Source organism: Mandrillus leucophaeus, unplaced genomic scaffold (genome assembly GCF_000951045.1).
Source record: "Mandrillus leucophaeus isolate KB7577 unplaced genomic scaffold, Mleu.le_1.0 Scaffold1010, whole genome shotgun sequence".
NCBI classification, from domain to species: Eukaryota; Metazoa; Chordata; class Mammalia; order Primates; family Cercopithecidae; genus Mandrillus; species Mandrillus leucophaeus.
Window position 1 is genome coordinate 204,392 of NW_012098211.1, and position 7,188 is coordinate 211,579.

At 49.6% G+C, this 7,188-nt stretch overlaps 1 pseudogene; it reads left to right on the forward strand.

The window, feature by feature from the left end:
• The first annotated feature begins 1,305 nt into the window (after window positions 1-1,305).
• Window positions 1,306-4,383, forward strand: LOC105536414 (annotated as a pseudogene).
• Window positions 4,384-7,188: the final 2,805 nt, after the last annotated feature.

Sequence of the window (7,188 nt, forward strand, 5' to 3'; positions counted from 1 at the left end):
AGAGGAAGGCTGCCTGCAAGCAGCACAGGTAGGTAACTGTGATGGACAAATTTTAAGGATGTTTTGTTTTAAGATGAACTTTTGAGTGTCTAGTAAAAAACATGGTGTTTTAATTCTTCAGGTCAATTCTTTCTCTATCTTCAAGATGGGAAATGATGGAAAAGCAGGGAGTGCCAGTGAGACACATGAGTCAGGAGGCAGCCCAGGGACGGCTGGGGCTAGAGAACCCTTGCTGGAGAGGGAGGAGCTCGCTGTGAAGGCAGCCGCTTAACTTCTGCTGCACAATCCACACACCCTGCTTCTCCTTTCGGGGGTGAGAGCTTAAGTGGCAGGACCCTGTTTTTCTCAGGTCCCACAGCTGAGTGGCTCTTGGCTGGTCCCCTGTGAATGGTGGAGCTCAGGCCCCTCCACTGACTGTGGACACTGTTCCACCCTGACGTCTTGGTTACTTTTAACTGAGGGGATGAGCCTAGAAGGCAAATGGACCAGCTCCTCTTCCAACCTTGAGTCAGTGGGACGGCCTTATTTTTTTTTTTATGAGAAAAGTAACACCAATAACATTTTAGAATGGGAGTTATAAGTGTTGATGGGAGCAGAAATTTTCTGGCTATGTCTTCATGGATCAATATTTCTTCTTTTCTTAAAGAAACATTTATTTACACTTATTTACACTTTTTGGAGCTTCCTTCATTCTTTTTGTTTGTTTAAATTGTTTATTGTGAACTATAAAACTTCATTAGTAAATTAAATTTCTATGTCATCTTAGTTCTCTAACATTTGAAGTATAATTCTAAAACCTTCCAGTTAATTTCTATAGCTCTTACCTTTCCTCATGAATGTTAGTCTCTTTATGTCCATTTCTGTTCATAAATATTGATAATACCTGGTCAGATATAGAGGTTAGATTAATTTTGAACGCCCCTACGGCTTGAAGAAAAGGAGAGAGTGCTGTTTCTGTCCAGGGTTCATTGATATTCTTCCCATCCACGGCTGTTCCTATTTTAATTTTGAGTCCGTGCTCACATGATGAGTGACTTCCTCTGACATGCGCAGTGAACTTTTGATGTAGCGCTCACTTCCAGCTGCTTAGAGCCCGGCCTGGCCACAGTCAGAGGAGAATTAAGAAAACCCCTGGATGAGGGCTCTGTGGTGTCTTCCTCAAGGATGAGGCCCAGAGGGCGGCAAAGAGAGAGAGGTGGCAGCGGAGGGTGTGGAGGGTTTCTCATTTGGCACAGAGCATGCAAGCCCAATTAAGTCCCATTCCCTTCTCTGGCCCTTAGCCGATTCAGGACCTCATTCGGTTCCATGAGGAACAGCCGCTCTGTCCCACCTGAAAACACAGAGAAGACAAAGGTAAATGCTGGGGTAGTTTTCCCTCTAGTTCAGGACACTTTTGTCTTTTCCTACAGCGCCCTCTCCTGGCCTGTCCTCTGCTCTGTGGATTTTTTGAAAGCAAAATCTTCCCCATGAGCTTTCTTTCAGGCTTCTCCATTTTCAGCTGGTCATCTTTGGTGGCACCTCCAGAAGCCATAAATGCTTAAGGGCCGAGGGCTGCAGGGCTGTCACTGTTCTGTTTCCAGAAATAACGAGAGGATGCCGTTGAGCTCCACTGCGGTCGGTCTTATGGCCCAGTAGACCTTGCCGATCCCTTTTACTCACGATGGTGTGGAGTCCCCTTCCCAAAATATGCGGGGTTTCTTTTTGTTGCTGTGATTTTCTTTTCTGCTATAAGGTAGGTAATTAACCTTCAGAATATCCGCCGTAATCCCAGAAGTGAAAACTCATCGATCCAGCATTAATATGTGCTTTGTGCAATTTTGAATGTTCTTTGGCAAAGTCAATTCCATAGTTCATCACAGTCCCGTCTGTTCTTAACTGTGTTGAGCAAAAACAGCCCCACCCTCACCCAGTGTTGCCCTTGATCTAATATTCTAAGTGTCAGAGGTTCCATATTTTAATAGAAAATGTGCCCCGGCTGTGAGGTGGTGGAGAGTGAACGTCACTCATTGCCTACAGGCACAATTGCCAATGAAGGCCTTAACTGATGCTCAGCCGAGCTGGTTCTTGTGTGGCTTCTGTGTCTCCGACAGCTGCTGAATCCTCTGATCACACATCATGGGACTTACACGCTTGAAATCAAACACATTTTTAAACTGCTTCTGTTGTTGAGAATTCCCACCTCATTTTTCCATGGACAAAATTATCCTTTATGTCATAGTGCACTTAAAATTTGGTATTACCTAGAAGTTAAAGAAATATGATAGCCGTGCCAAACTGATATCTGTATGTAGGATTATTCTATCAGAAAACCCTGTCCCAGTTCCCCTGCAGCTCTTCAGGAATCCCCATCTCCCCAGAGCTCTTTGTGCCCACGGATGGCACCTCCAAAGTGAGGAAGACCCTTTGTCAAGAAGGGAAGCAGAAGGGGGACGAGAGGGTCTTGCAGGCAGAGCTGGAATGGACTTCCACTCTGCTTCTTGCCAGCTGTGTGATGCTGGGTGAAATTTCTCCTTCCTCTGGGAGCCTCTATTTTCTTAGATTTGCAGCAGGGTGGTCACACTGACCTTGCAGATTTCTGAGAATCAGAGACAGCACATGAAAAGCCTGGAGGCCATTCTCTTAAGAGTAGCCGCGACTCACGTGTGGACAATGGGCTTTTCATGCTTCTCTTTCTCTCTGTTTATCTGATGCAAGGAACATGCTCTGGTGATGGTGGTGAGGGAGGAATGAGGATAGACATAGACACCCCTGTGTCAGAAACATGCTTCTTTGTTACCGGGTTATGACTTTGTCTTCCCAGGGACAGGCCCCCAGCCTGCCTACATTTGCAGACAGAGTGGTGTGTGGGGATAGCAGTTTGTCCCCATGACTTTTCTTCACTCCCCTGCCATCGGCAGGACTCAGTTGAAGGGAGTTTTTTTTTGGAGGGGGGCATTGATGCTGCCATTTTGAAACCTGGAGGAGGGAAAGGTACAAGGGACTATCACCTGCAGCATAAGGTGCAGCTTGTGTTGGTTTTGGTGTTTTTGTCCATCATATTCATATATTTCAAAACATTTTCTCCTCCTGACTTGCAGGTCAATTCTCCTCATCCTTTCTCAGAATGGCCCTAGTTGCCCGATCTCATGGCTGGCCCTTCAGGATCACTGATGGGCTGCCAGCCGCCTCCTCCACCTGGATGTCATCTGGGAACTCAACCACTCCCTCCATCTGGAGGTTTTCTAGGACCTCAACAAACTCCTCCACTGGAGTGTCCTCTGGGAACTCAACCACCTCCACTTGACTGTCCTCTGGGAACTCAACCACGTCCTGCACTAGAGAGTCCCCTGAAAACTCAACCACCTCCTCCACTCGAGTGTTCTCAAGGCCCTCATCCAGCTCCTGCAGCTGTCAGTCCTCCAGGACCTCATCCACCTGCTGCAGTTGCCTGTCTTTCCGGATCTCATCCACCACCTGCGGCTGTCAATCCTCCGGGACCTCAATCACCCACCTGCTGCACCTGTTGGTCCTCTGGGACCTCATTGACCCGTGGCATGCGTCTGTCCTTCGAGACTTAATCCACCGCCTGCAGCTGTCAGTCCTCCGGAACCTCATCTACGTCCTGCAGCTGTTGGTCCTCTGGGACCTCATCCGCTCCCTGCAGCTGTTGGTCCTCTGGGACCTCATCCGCTCCCTGCAGCTGTAGGTCTTCTGGGACCTCACCCACCTTCTGCAGCTGGTGGTCATCTCAGACCTCATCCACCTCCTGCAGCTGTAGGTCTTCTGGGATCTTATCCACCTCCTGCAGCTGTTGGTCCTCCAGGACCTCATGTACCTCCTGGACTTATAAGTCTTCTGGGACCTCATCAACATGCTACATGTGTCTGTATTCCGGGAACTCATCCACCTCCTGCAGCTCTTGGTCCTCCCAGACCTCATCCACGTCCAGCATGTGTCCTCCCTCCAGGACCTCATCCGTCTTTTGTAGCTGCCTTCTTCTGGGACATCATTCACCTTTTTGTTCTGTGAGGCCTCTGGGACCTCTGACTACATCTCCACTTAGTAACCTCTGGATCCTCAGCCACCCCTTCTGGGTGGCGTCTGGCCCCTCAATAACCACCTTCACATGAATCTCCTCAGCTGCTTCAATAATCTCCACTCATGGGCCCTGGGACTTCAGCCACCTCCTCCACCAGGGTCTCCTGTAGTACATCTGGCACCTTCTCCACTTGGCTGGCCTCTGCTATCTGAACCGACTCCTCCAGGACCTCAACCAGCTTCCCTACCCATTGTGGCCTCGACCACCACCTCCACATGTACTACTTGGTATGTTTATCTGAACAGTGTGAACTGCATTGCAAAATAGATTCATCTTTCCTTTTTTGAATGAATAGAAATGTCATAGATTGTACTGCAGGGCTTCGCAATACAAGGGTAGCACTGGCTGAGGATGTGGTCACTTTGCTCAAGTTTCTGAGACTACAAGTCATTTGCATTATGACCTTGGCAGCAGGTATCTTCTGTAGATGAGGAAAGAGTTTTTTCATTTTGGAGGGTTGGGGCAGAGTCTTGCTGTCACCCAGGCTGGAGTGCAGGGGTGCGCTCCTGGCTCACTGCAACCTCTGCCTCCAGGGCTCAGGTGATCCTTCCACCTCAGCCTCCAGAGTAGCTGGGACTACAGGTGTGCAACACCATGCTTGGCTATTTTTTTTTTCTACCTTTTGTAAGGACCATGTTTCACCACGTTACTCAGGCCGGTCTCAAGCTCCTGGAGCCATGCCGTCTGCCCACTTCGGCCTCCCAAAGTGCCAAGATTACAAGTGTGAGCCACTGCGCTCAGCCAGAGATTGTTTACAGAAGCTAGAAATACCAGTTTTACAGGCGTGTATGGAACCTGGGCCATATGGCCAGCTCTGTGAGGGATGAGACCCGTCCCTGACTGGCAGGGCATCCTGTGTCCTACAGCAGAGAGACCCACACTGAAGGGCACAGAGCTTCTGACCACCCCAGTGGAAGCACAGGTGAAGGGACGCAGGGTGCAGAAGGAGACAGAATCTCCTGGGAGTAAACAGGGGGCTGTGGAAGAGAAAGATGAAGCAGGGAGGTGTCACATGGGGGTCTGTTGAACTCAGATGGAGCTGGAAGGCTGCTCCTAGCCAGGCAAGCAGTGTGAGCAGCAGCGTGGAGGCTGCGTGAGGGCCACACAGAGCCCGTGGGAGCTCAGATAGCACAGTGTGCACGGGGAATTACCCCCACAGCACTTCCTTGTTGCCCTACAGCCTTTAGTCCATTATCGGCAGAAAGATGATTCTTTCCCTGGGTGTGTGAAGGCTCTGGATCAGGGTGAATGAATGCCTAGAGGTCTGAAAAATTTAGCTTGGTTCTGTGAGGGGAACCTGTGTCCTTGAGTTTTTATGGCCCAAGGAGACTAGCAATGAGGATGGCTCTGGTTCAGTGCAGCTGCGGCCTTGGCCTTCAGAATGAGGCCAACTCTGGCCGGAAACTCAAGGCCAATCCTGAGCTGCTCTGGCCTCCTCTGATCTCCAGCACCCTCTCCTTCCCACCCACGACTCTCAACTTTGCATCTCCCAACCTTGGCATGCAAAGTGCTTTCCCTTCCCTGTGTCTTTGCTGCCTAAGCCCAGACACCAACTCTCAGTAGGGCTCAGAGCCCCAGCTTTCTCAGAAATGAGCTGGGAATGATGTGATTGTGAGGTCACGGTGAGGGCAGGGAGACCAAGCTCATAAGGAAAGCATCTTGCAAAACAGCCTCACCCCTCCCGCTGGTTAAATGAAAATATTCCCAGTCAGAAGATCAGCAAAAGATGTTCATTGAAGTTCATTTAATAAACCTTAGGGTGTAATAGCTCAGCCTCTGGGATTTCCAGTTTCTCTTTCAAAAGATAAGGGAAAGCCCCTGTCTGTAAGATTAGAATTCAGATCCTTATGAGATGAAGAGATTCTAAAAATACATACACAGTTAAACTCTGAGATTTACATCTGTGATCTATGGATAATTATTCTTCATGACATACAGACACAGATGCGGCCACACACAGATGTATTCAGCAGGGGCACAGATATTTCAGAGAAGACAAAATGTACATTGGGCAAAAGAAGGTCACCTGGAAATAAACCGAAATCTTTTTACCTTACAGGACAATTTTGAAATTTGAAGAGTCTCCTGAGCCATGATATCTTGGAAAAGTCTCCACCATATTTGATGCCCCATGCCCCGTGCTCGCTCCTCTCTCTCTCATTTCCATAGTGTTTCCCTTAATAAACATTTGCAGTCCTATCTTTCTGGCTGTCCGCTTCCTGGAGGACCAGTTCACACCCCAAGGTATACCAGGTGTGACTCCTCATACACTGTTCAAACTCAGGCAGATACTGCCTTGCTGGCCACAGAAGCAGGGTTACCCTTTGGGTAGTGTTGACTGGGAAGGGCCCGAGGGGGCCTTCTGGGATGGGGGAATATCCTGTATCCAGCCATGGGTGGAGGTTGTGCTCATTCATTCTAGAAATAGTCACTGTGTTCCTAGTGACTGCCCGTGGTGCCTTGTGAGCAGATGGACAAGAATCCATCCCCATGAGGTGGCCAACTTCTCCTGACAGGGAATAGAAGGGGGCCCAGCAGCAGCTGTGAAGCCCCTGAGGAGCCTCGCCGAGACTCAGGGTTTGTCAGAGCTCATTCCCCACTGAGCCAGCTGCCCCCGGGAGCACCAACTCCAGGCGGCTCTAAGGGAAGTTGAGCTGGGTGTAGACATTTCTCCATAAGTCGTGTGCCCCCCACCATCTTCCTGTAATTTTTAAATTGTGTGATGGGCAGAGGTTGGTGGTGAGAGGCTCACTGAGCAGGACTGGAGAGGAGTAGAGAATGCAGGGGTGAGGTCAGTCAGAGGATGGGACAGGCAGAGAGAAGATGAGAGAAGGGATGAGAGAGGGAGGGGAACAGCAGAGAGGAGAAAGACAAGGAGGATAGAAAGATGGGTTGAAACAGTGAGAGAGAGAGAAGGGAGAGAGAAGGTGGGGGGTGAGGGGAGAGAGAGAGGGATGGAGATGGGAGGATGGAGTCATGGAGAGAAGTTGATTTGGGCCCAGGGGGAGAAGAGGAATGGAAGAGACAAAGACAGAAGGACCCACAGTGAGAACCAAGGGAGCTGGAGGGAGGGAGATGTCCAGAGAGCTGGCCAGTCATCCACACACCGA